The sequence below is a fragment of the Plutella xylostella genome, chromosome 17 (genome assembly GCF_932276165.1).
Source record: "Plutella xylostella chromosome 17, ilPluXylo3.1, whole genome shotgun sequence".
Taxonomy (NCBI): Eukaryota; Metazoa; Arthropoda; class Insecta; order Lepidoptera; family Plutellidae; genus Plutella; species Plutella xylostella.
The window spans coordinates 10483533-10496386 of NC_063997.1; positions in this window are offsets into that span (position 1 = coordinate 10483533).

Consider the following 12854-nt stretch of genomic DNA (forward strand, 5'->3'; position numbering starts at 1 on the left):
AGCGCTGCAGCTGTTACAAACCACGTTTTTGGTAATCTAGAGTGATCTTCCATCTATGTGTGTGTGTACGATGTACCTATACATGTAGGTATGGTGTGTTTATATGTGGTTGTGTGAGAAACACTTCAAACTTTACGGTTGATTGTTTCGGTGCTGAAAGATAAAAGAAATACACCGGACAAGCAGACATACTTTACTGCGGTAGAATTTTATTAAGGGTCTTCAATATACTTAGGTACGTATAAATTCGGTGCAGTGAAAGTAGCCTCCTCAACTGACGCACAAACCTTACTTACGACTGTAATCCCCGAAGGGGTAGTCAGAGGTGACTCGCAAGCGAGTCACCCGCTTTTCGTTGTACACTGTACTCACGTGATAGGTCGCGAGCCGTATCGCCGTTTTTGAATGAGTACAATGCAAGTTGTCAGTGTCGGGTAAGTGGGCAACCCGAAGATGTTTTTAAGCTGCCCGAAGGCCTCTGACTAGGCTTAACGTCTGCTGCCGAAGCATCATCAACCGGGACCCACGGCTTAACGTGCCGTCCGAAGCACGGAAGCGTCCAAAAAAGAACCACTTGAAATCGGTCACCCATCCCATGGCTGACCGTGCCAGTTGTTGCTTAACCTCAGTGATTACTGAAGCCCGCTCGACTACGGACGCACAAACCTTTACAATAAGATTTTAGGTAAGCGTCCACCTTTCGGCACATACGCCACAGATGCATAGCATTCAGTACGAGTATTCTTTTCTTTGTAGAGAAATTCGTACAAAAGCGTCCACTTCACCGCCATTGCATGCAGACGCCGTTTCTTAAAAAATTTATGACAATCCGTTGGGTGTGATAGGGTGCTTAGGGCCACTTGCAGAAACATATTAAATCTAGATTTAGTGTCAAATCTCGATTTAAGAAACGTCAGTCCATATTAAATTTGACACTTAATCGAGATTTGTCACTAAATCTAGATATAATATGTTATGTATAATATATTTGCCCTTAGTGCTTACAGAGCATTTCCCGGATTTTTAAATGTCATGAGCGCTTTGGCATAATCAGGTTACCGGTACAGGTCGGTACTCGGTACTGGGAACCCGATTCTCTATGTAAGCACCCATACGTAAAATACCGATAGATGGACGATCACCTTTACGCGTCTCAAGCACCCTTACCTTACCCTTTGGTAAAGAGTAGTGACTGACAAATAGATTTCACTGACCTTCAGGTAACTCTCCTACGAAATAGATTTCAGGTCTGAAGACCGATGATGCAGATTTTCAGTGCCCTGCAATTGAAATAAGTAAAACATTATTATTGTGGAGTTACAAAGTATTTTTTTTAAATAACATATCTGCGTTAAAATAATATTAGGGCTTGGTTATGTTCAATATTTTCTCGCGAACTTTCATGAATCCTAGACTGGACTAGTTTAAGCTTGCTTTATATAAATTTTGCAATTTCGTTAAAAGAGGCTAGATCTAGAATATAGGTAAAAAAAAGAAGCATAGAGCTTCTGAATGACAGCAATCGATACCACACATTTAATATTTTTTAACTAACGACTGCTATCTTTAGTTATTGCAGACGAGATGAGTTTTCTACACCAGTGCAGCGATCACAGGATTCGATACTATTTTCGAATCTACACAAACATATGGAAAAAACAAATGTCACTTTTGGAACTGATAAATTTGCCTTACATTTTTGACAGTTGACGATAAGTAATGTTCTTTTTCCATATGTTTGTGTAGATTCAAAAATATTATCGAATCCTGTGATCGCTGTACTGAAACTAAGCGACGTAACTACGAATGAAGAATTTACGATGGTAAAGTACATGATTCATGATTATGTCAATTGCTTTCTAACGATGTAAATCCTTGAGGTCAAATGTCAATCAAATTTAATCTTCAATGATAGATTGATACGTTCATATAGGTACCTAGGATAGTTGATAGTTAAGATTGATAATATTAAATTATCAAGTGCCCTACCAGTTATACTACCGTGCAAAAAACAGGAAAAATAAAAAAATCGATTTTGCTATTATTGTACTTACGAAAACGGTTCAAAATCCTCAACACAGGCTCCTATTCACAAAATATCGTTCAGAAACGAAAAAAAACTTAAAGACTCCAGTAGACACAATGCGACACTTCACGGGGCATCAGAGGCCGAAGACTAATTTCATTATGGCTAATTTGATTACCACAATAATCCGACTGTTGTCCTCCACACACACAACTACAACTTCCCAGTATCTGGACGCACGCACACAGTCTCAGCAAAACCACACGTCCTACTTTTTATATTATCCTTTTTGCTCAACAAGTGTCCTGACCGCGGAAAAGAAAAAAGAAAAAATATTTTTTTCGTTCGAATTTTCCCGCTCTATTCCACCAGCCAGTTTTTTTTTCGGACAGGTAAAGACAATCGCGTGGTAATGCTTAATGAAAAACCAACCGTTCGTATAGAATGCTTGTCGTGTAATACTACTGTAGGCGATACTAGGCCACTCTACGCTCTAATTGAGTAAGAATGTACATATTCACGGGGAAAAATATATTCTTTTTTTTTCAACTGATAACTAACTACATGACTGTAATGGCGCTAGATGTACTGTTAATGCATTAATTGTGTAAGTTTAATTTGATGTCATAACACTGTTTTATCAGTATTTAAGTTGATCGTTATCATACCATAAACCTATAGTGTCAATAATTTTACATACTGGCTACTTACAAGTTTTTTTTACTACCTACGTTTTATTGGCAAAAATATGAAAAGGGGGTTTATTTATTTATTTATTTTATTTTTATAGGAAAACTAAACTATATAACAAGAATACATTAATTAAGATAAGTATAGAAGCTATCTCTACCATGGAAGTGATAAGTATTAAATATATATAATATATGTATTTCCATATTCACTAAAGTATTATAGGAAATACCTACTTTATTTATAGTTCTCACTACAAATATAAATATGCATCTACACCTCCTAGTAGGTACATAATATATTATAAAAAATAAACACACAATTTTAAAGAACGCGCACGCAAAGTCTAAACAAAAAAAAAAACAAAAAGTCCCTTGAGGAAAACAGTAGGCTTACCGATTACCTAAAAACACAGCCGATTGTCGGAATTTTCGTTCCAAATTCGAAAATCCTTGAAAAAAACATGAATTGTCACTTACGTCCGTATCCCTGGCGCCTGTGGACAGACAGGGGTTGCTGCACACATGTAAATGTTGATTCACTCACACCAACCCACTCGTATACCTGCATTGGTTGCATATTGGCCGTTTAGTAGAAGAGATTGGTTCCATTGTTCCACAGGCGACGTTTGTGCGACGGCCTAAAATTAAATTTGGTAACTACAAGGTTTAACGGGTTAATCTTCCCAGCTAACACTAGCTGTAAGGTATACAGAGAGTCTTTTCTTCTCCTTAAAAGCGGTCCCCCTCATCTCGCCTAATCTTTATTGCTCAAAACTCGATTCGCATAACTCGTATGGTCTAAACTTTATTTGCCGAATCATCACTTTGCCTAGACTTATGTGGCATAAGACTCGTTTCGTCTCAACTCTTTTGGCACAATCTTGAAACACCTAAGTCTCGTTTGCTAAAATTTATCTTCGTCTATACCTTTGTATAATCTTGTTTATTCTAATATTATCTTATTAAATGATATAATGAAGTATGTAGTAAATGTAAAAATTGTGGTATTTTCTCCTACATACCGAAAAACACGATATTGAATTATTAAAAAATCGAATTACAATCGCCATTAAACCCCATGGGATCGAAACCTAAAGATAGGTGCGACGACGAGCAAAGCGAGGAGGAGCGTGTTAGGTGCACATGTTCGTCAAAACCAAAGCGGAGCGCAGCGAAGCGGAGCGGAGCGTTTTCCACACAGCGGAAACAATACAAAGCACCAGTTTGCGTTATGTAGAGCGTCGCTCCGTCAAAGTTAAAGCCAAACGAATATGATTACTTTGTAAAACCTATGCCATAGCATTATTAGGCTATTCAAGATTTGGCCACACTATTATTAGGCTAAACAAGATTATGCGAAATAACTTTTTACTAAACGAGATTTATGCTATACAATTTTCGGCGAAACGAGACTTTGACCAAACGTTACTATGCAATACGAGATTAGGCAAATAAATCTTAGGCGTAAAAAGGTAGAACCCCTTAAAAGATCTAAACATTTACGTTATTAGTTGGTAATAAAAATATTCCTATGCGCTTAAAATTTACTTTGATATTGAAGACGGCGTCATTAAGCTAGTATTTTACGCTGTGGGATATCTCTATGTAACATTGCAGATATTTCTGATTACACATAAATAAGCAATGTGTTATTTATTACGAATCATCTGAGAAAACTCCGTTGGGACACAAGTTAATGAGGTAGGTACGTAAGATAGATAGTTAAATAGCTTTTTATACATTCACCAAGCCCGCGTTGTTCTATGTTTTTACAGGCAAAAGTAACGTAACTACGAAAAATTTATATAAAGAAATGTTCAAATATGAACAAGCATTTTTGGACGAGTTTTACCATAAGTCATAGAACCAATGTGGTTCAGATTGACTCCTTGAGTCACTCCCTCTCCATTGGTCCACTATTTACAGGATACCCTGTAGACGTGATTCGTATCATGATCAGCCAATAATCATCCACTGCTGGAAATAGACCTTTCCCAAGGAGCGCGGCAACACTCGGTCCTCAGCCTTGTTCATCCAACCACTACCGGCTACCCGCCTAAGGTCGTCAGTCCAGGAGGGCGTCCCACGCTGCGTTCGTATAACATCCATAAAATACTTACTCATTTAAAATTACCATTCAAGGAAAGACAATGGAAACAGAATCACAGTCCCATGTTGCCAGCCGAGTTTCTATAGAGAATAATACGAGTGTTTTGTGTAGGCACCTAGCTCCGTAAGTGACAAAGCGCGTTCCAAGTGACAGTTGCGGACATCATGTGTGTTTGTTGGTCACACTTTTACACAATGTCCCGTGAGGAATTGACTTTGGAATTCGAAATAGCTGCTATAATCTACTGAAACGGTGTACTGATTGGGAAACAAATCGTCTTATCCAAAAACTAATAACGTTAAGTAGATCTTCAGCGTTGTCAAATACCTTTTGCAGGATATTATTTCAAGTGAATAACGTGAGATTACGGGTAGTGTTTTCTATAAAGCAGTGATAGAGAGACAACTATAAAAAACCGTGGACTGCAAACTTAAACTGGAATTTTAAAAACTCTATAAATATGAATTTAGCATAGGTACCCATATTTCTTGGATCACGAATAGAAAATGTACCGTGGGACGCCCATTGACGTGACCTTGGTCATTCTATATGATAAAAAAATTGTTTCTGAGCGCTGCAGCGCGAGCCACAACTATCCTCGACGGTCGAATGGCGTAGTGGTTAGTGGCCCTGACTGCTATGCCGAAGGTCCCGGGTTCGATTCCCGGCTGGGGCAGATATTTGTACTCGGGTCTTGGGTGTTGATATTTATATTTAGTATGTATCTATCTATGTATTTGTGTAGATATATCAGCTGTTCGACACCCATAACACAGGTTCTGCCTAGCTTGGGGTCGGATGGCCGTGTGTGAGATGTCCCCACATATTTATTATTATTATTTATTATTATCCTGTACCAATTGCACGACAGCTCTCGTTCGTTCCTTTTTACATCAGTATAGCGTAACCCTCACACATGTCTGTCCATCATTTCGTTTGTGCATTCGCTAGTAGACAGAAACAATTGGATGGCTTTAACGATGTTTTCGCAGCGGAAACGTAAACAAAACGTAAAAACTGCCATATTGTTAACAACCCGTGCACTTTGATGTCGCTTCTGTTACTACGCTTGTTATATCCACCTTGTTTATAGAATAATATTGTATTAAGTAATCAAGTTGAATGCAACTATAAATAATTAATAAAATTATTATCACACTTCTATAGGTACTTCAGCTCTGTACACACCCGAAAGAGTTGCATTTTTGCATATTAATCACATAATTGTAAAAATCAATAATGTAACTGCTCTAATTAATTAAGGGTCGGGCCTGTTGTTCCTTAATACAGGTTTTGTGTAAACCTATCTAGGACGACGGATCCTTAATCAGCTTATGTACATTTTTTAAATAATTCTTACATTAACCATAGTTGTTTTAATTAAGTTAAAATAAACTAACAAACTATTTAACTACCTGATTGTGCACGTACTTAAAACTGTACTATAAAGAATTCAATAAATAAAATTATTATTATTATGTTGTGTCGTTACCGTCTCGGGACCATGGGGTCCCGGGCATTTGGAAGGCTTGCATGGGGCCGAAGCCAACATGTAGAGGCCCGTTTGACAACATTAAATTAAATGGGCCCCCCAAAACAGTCGCTAGCACATTACAGTGACGTAGCAACAAGGGGGCAACATGGCATGAGGTGCTGAGGATGGAAAGGTATACCAAGGCTCTCAGAGCAATCGCGGATGCCGGTCAAGACCCCTACAAGCACTTACTGGATATACTTCCTTCCTCTGAGCAAAAAGCTCTAGCGGTACACCACTCAAGCCAGCCAATGAAGGCAAGCAAGAGGTGGGAGATCCTGTTCCTCGTCAGTGTTCACTCTGGACAACCAATAAATGCAAGCCAGAGATGAGGAACAGGGGTTCTCCCCGGCATCGGGTGGGTGGGGTCGCAAAATTAACCAATATTAACCAAACGGCCGCTCTTATAATATACCTACACTCACGAGCAATGAAATAGTACCACTTACAAAAAGTTGACACCAGATGCCCAATTTATCAAATACCTTTAATTTAGAATTTGATCTGAATTGATTTGAAATAGATGATAATTTATAAAAACCTTTAATTTAGAATTTGATCAAAATATTTAAGTTTTTAGTTGGTAATATTCTGATGTCCTGTTTCTAAATGTAAACTTCCGTTTAGTTCTTTCCCGTTTAGGAGTAATTTGGTGCTATCCTCACTGGAACTTTAACATTGCTCTCGGGTGTATTTTGAAATTGAAAACCGCACGTCATTATTCCGCCGTCATATCGCACGGGGCAGGTTCATTAATTTCTCGTCTCCGTAACTACAATCAGGAGATCTCGGGCGACAGATCTCATCCTAACTGTCAACCCTGGCAGGCTGGCAATAATTGTAGTCTTCGCGAGGGTTCCCTACAATGGAACAGACACGTCGCATAGGCGTGGAATATTCATACGCTTTTGGCCGACCGGATTGGGCCCTGGTTTTTAAGGTAGCTAAGTGCCAATTTCTCCATTGTCGGTTTTCTAACCGACAGGGATTGATTTATAAATTCCATTTAAAATTCATGGCAGATGTGTCAAAAGTTAACCACTACTCCCTGGTTATGCTCTAACCGAGAATGGAGAAATTGGCACTAGGTATAGTCTAGTTTTAACAGACGAGTACCGAAAGTTTTTTACTGGTCCACATCATGCATGTAATTTATTAAGTACTGCTTTGCTATTGGTTCTAACATTGCCCCGTATCACTCTGTCAATATGCAAGAGTACTCGTTTTTCGAATCGTTTGTTAAAAAAAATAGACTATAATAGGTAAAGAGGTCGGATATCCGATGTGAATCTTTCCGTAATCTAAAATAGTTACATCGACGTTTGAATACCTACTCGCGCCTGTTCCTCTTCGCAAGAGTCTTTCCGTGAAGGAAAGCAGTGAGTGATTTCGACCTTTATGTAGGTAGTAGGTACGGTCAGCTGCATAAGATGCTATACATTTCTGTACCTTGTCAAACTGACGAACCGTCAATGTTTCAAGGAATTGATATGCGGTTTCAGATTTACAAGGTACAAAAGTGTATAGCTACTTATGCAGCTGACTGTACATACCCACAAAATTATCAATGCAATTACCTTCATCACCCTAAAAGTTTTTCGATAAAGTAAGGGGCTCCCCCGGGCATTCGTAGCAGGGCCACATGAAATATGATGTCTAATGCATGTTATAAAGTTGCTCCCTAATTGCGGCCAGCCTGAAAGCTTTCCCGAGTAAATTGTGTACGTAATTGACGAAACTTTATTGCGAAAACTGAATTAACGAAATGTAATTACTAGAGGAAGACCGATTAAATTATAACTTGTCACGGTTTTTGGTAACACAGGCTGTTTTTTTAATCGAAATTTAATTATAATTACCAAGGTATTAAATCTAAGACCGATAAAATTAACAATTAATTAAATTTACAATTTTTTTATTGCTTTTTACTGTATCTCTTGTCCGTAGAATGAAGCCGAATTCATAGATCAAAGAATATTTCGCACATTTACCAAGAACAAAAGTTGCTTACAATGACGATTTGTCTCACCTCCTACTGGCATGATGGTGACTATAGGGAAACCCTATATCTATAAACTTTTAAAATTAAATAAGGGCCCAACCAGACATCCGTGTTAGTATAAAGGCTCTCTAATTTCGCGCGTAGCGATCGATAGAATAGAATAGAATAGAATACTACTTTATTGACTTAAAAATAATTTACATAAATAACAATTTACAATATAACGCAATAGGCGGCCTTATCGCTAAAAGCGATCTCTTCCAGGCAACCTTTGGGTGGAGGAGAGACTTAAACTATAAATGAGGAAGGTGTACAAAGTGTAGTAAACATTCATGTTTAATAATAAATACTTAAATACATACATACATAATTTAATCAAAGTTATATAGATTTATATAATATAGGTAGGTACTATTGCAAGATGGAGGAAAGATAATGTTCTTTTACCTGTTTTTTGAAACCTATAGCTGTCTTCGCAAAACGGATATTTACAGGTAATGCATTCCACAGTCTTATAGCTGTCACAGTAAATGAGTTACTGTAAAACTCAGTAGTATGCGATGGGAAATCTAATAAACGCATTTGTGAGGATCTCATCGGTCTGTTGTCGATCGTCATAGGGCGACGTTAAGAAGGTTGATTGAAGATTGAACGGTGACAGCTCGAGTGCTCGAGTATCTGAAATTATGTCCTTGAAGCTTTCAGCTCCTCTGAGGAGGTACGTAAGTAGCTATCTATACACATAAGTGCCATGTCGTTTAGGGTGAGTTTTGTGACGCATTTAAAAAACGACTAAATTATCTGAGATGTCCACGTGAAACGGAAGCTGATTACAACGACACATAGAACAACGCGGACTCGGGTGTACCCTCGGGAAGCGTCATAGCGATCTTTGTTGGTACAAAAAAGTCTGCCAAATTTTTCGGGGGGAAATTTTATCGTTTACCTTGATAATGTCTCATGGGACATTGTAACATGTTGACATGTCATTATGAGATTTAATACCTAGCAATAAGGGTTATATGAAGAGACATTTAATTATGAACACAGTGTCGTCATTCTTTCTCGCCATGGATGTAACAATTATCGATAAGCGTTATCGATGAATTCCAGATCATGTGTTGAAAATAATAATTTTAATATTAATTAAATCATGAATTATTAACATATGAAGCATCTATTTGTATAACTAATCTTTTATATTTTTTTCTTAAAATATAGAATGTACCTAGATGAAATGCTTCCAAAAAAGTTAAACCTATGATTTACTTGTGAAACTAAAAAAAAAAATCTATACTTACGACTAAAATTGTTTTTTTGCTCCATAGAAAGTTGGTTGGATTTTTACATCTTGAATCCTGAAAGTGATGACCAAAAAATGTTCAAAATGACCCTCTAGTTAACTTCAACAAGGCTTACGTTCACCACTTTTGTAATATCTCGAATATCAGAGCAATTTTATGAAAAATAAAATAAACTATTTGTAAGTGTAACCTCCTTTAATTGTGACCTTTACTACCCCGGCAGAGGGGAACGTCTGCCTATTTGGTCTCCAGACCATTCATACTCAATGCAACGACATAATTAACTAAATATTTGTAGTCTTTCTGAAAAGTTTTAGTTTTAACTTTTATTTACTCTCAAATATAATTTATCAATTGTGTTAGTACTTACTTAAATCTAGCTTCTGTTTCCTACAAAGACCTACACACCATTAACATAATCTGACGCTTTCGGATTTTCGCGCCATTTCGCTAAGCCGCCATTTTGTGTCAGTCCGCCATCTTGTAATCAGCCGGACAGCTGACGGACGCGCGGCGGAATGAAATCTATTAGCAGAGCAGTCGAGGGATGCTGCATCTAATTGGTTTAGAAAATGCCTTTAAAAGCTTCGGTGAAATGTGGCCTCATCTTTCCCTGTTTTCTAGACTTTGAGTTTCCGGGCTTTTAGACTTAGCTAGATTAATATTGGAAGAATTCTAATGAATTGAGGTATTTAGGGTCATAGATCCTAGAGATTACCCGTCGGTATTTTATAACTACTAATTTGACTGTGATGAATTTATAGATAGACTGTAAGCTGAAAAAGAAAAAGTTTTATGTAGGTACAAATATGTAGGACATCTACTTACGTTTCTGTAGGTATATAAGATAGGTAACATCTGTCTAAGGGTAAATGTAAAAAGATTCAGGTAGGAATTCACTTTACCTTACTGAAGGTCCAATAGACACTGGTTGAGCTACACTTGATTAAAAACACGCCCTTCCGTACGGGAGGTTCTATAAAGGTGCTAAAGTACCTAAACTATATAGCTTTAGACCGTCAGTAAAAAACGTGGTAAAAGTTTTACAAAATTATGTAAGTGTTTTAGCTTATTGCGTCAGTGACATTTGAAAAACACCAATGTTTTTATCAAAGTTTAAAGATTTATATCGTTATTGTTTATCGTTAAATATCCGAGGATAAGTAGGTAGGATATATTATTTTTATACTTACCACAATTTTGATTTTGTGAAGAGAATGACTTCGAAAATAATGCATGAATTCTAGCACTATGAGTATTGATTTCAGGTATAGCAAGCCTATCCCCAACCGCTACAATTGAATCTCGGTTAAAAATCACTGGGCCTTACCCGTTTACCACAAAAACTGAAGGCAGGCAGTGTTTAACATTATGTTTAGCAAACGCCTGAAAAATCTATCAAATATTGTTTTCAAACACTTGTTAATTAAGTTTATTGTAGTAATATAGACTGGGTCCACTGTAGAACATCCCCTGACACACAGGGGTGTTCTGTTTAATGAACGTTTATTCATAAGCCGCGTCGGGAGCTCAGCTTGCCAGACTTATGTATTGATTTCCCACTTCCATGCACGTAGGAAGAACAAAACGGATACACAGGGGTTATCGCGAAATCAAAACGAAGTAGCATTAACGACTCATCATGTGAACCCCAACACAAGCAAGCTTGTGCTGAGAGAGTTGTCGGGTAAGAGGGCAAACCGACTGTCAGATGTTTTCAAGCTGCCCGAAGGCCTCTGACTAGGCTTAACGACGAAGTTATTATAACGAAGTTATTAATGTCAAATTCAATACATTTTGAATCTGAAAATCGTTGACCAAACCAGTTTGCCAGGTTTTTCACACTTCTTCTCCTTGGCGTATCGCTGAAAACTTCGAAGTTGATAATTATCATCATAGTGAAAGTAAATAAATAACATAAATATGTGGGGACATCTCACACATGTCCATTATGTTCCAAGTAATTAATCTCATTATCAAGATCTTACCAAGTATATAATTCTTTATAAGTTATTTTCAACATGACCAAAAAGTGATAACACTTCTTCCGTTACTTTTCCTAGGTACATGTTACAGTGAAACCTGGTTAAGTGGGACCTGGATAAGTGAGAAACCTCCATAGCTGGAACTCGTGCTGAGGTCCCAACACTGTACTAGCTAATGTTTAGAACTGAGTGTAAGTTCATTTGTGTCTAGCATTCTCGCAGGATTTTAGGAGCGCAATACAAACATTGAGTAAAATTTTGCTTATTTCACAGTTTTATTTAAGTATACTTACTATGTACTCGTATAATGAAACTTCATAGGCTTTATCCCATGGGAATGGCAAACGGGTAGATAATAATTTAAGAATTAAATCCACTATCTCTTGTACTTAAGGTGACTGGTACCAAATATTTAAACGAATTTAAATCAATTACGATACTTGATCAGACGATCACTGAAGCTAGCTCGACTATACATATACGCTTCTTAAATTAATTAATCAATAGAATTGAATAATACTATAAATTTAAGCGCTGTTCGCATATAAAAGGTAGTCTGTTGTATGAATTAAATAGCAATTTACTGCCCATCCCTGTTTGCAAGATATAAATGGGTATGACATTATTGCCATCAAGTTAATAGACGTCGATAGAGAGATATTTGGGTGTCCAACAAGCCATTAGATCGCGCCATTAAATTTCGTTTAGCGACCTTCCGATCACATCTTAAATTACAAGTTGTGGGTCGACTAGCTATACTAATTTTGATGGCATTCTTAAAATTAATTTGTTATGCCAAAGTATTAACTAGACGGCGGACTGGTGTAGTGGTTAATGACCCTGCCTGCTAAGCCGAAGGTCCCGGTTCGATTCCCGGCTGGGACAGATATTTGTTTAAAGACAGATATTTGTACTCGGGTCTTGGGTTGATTGATTTATATTTAATATGTATCTACGAGTATCTATGTATTTGTGTCCTATATAACTGCTGTCCGATACCCATAACACAGGCTCTGTCTAGCTTGGGGTCGGATGGCCGTGTGTGAGATGTCCCCACATATTTATTTATTAACTTTTTTCATACTAAACATATAAACTCATTTTAAACATTAAACATGAAAATATGTAATTTGCAAGCGCCTCTTAATCAAACCTTTTTTACTTATAAAACCGTACTATGTAAAAAAACTGGTATTTTCAG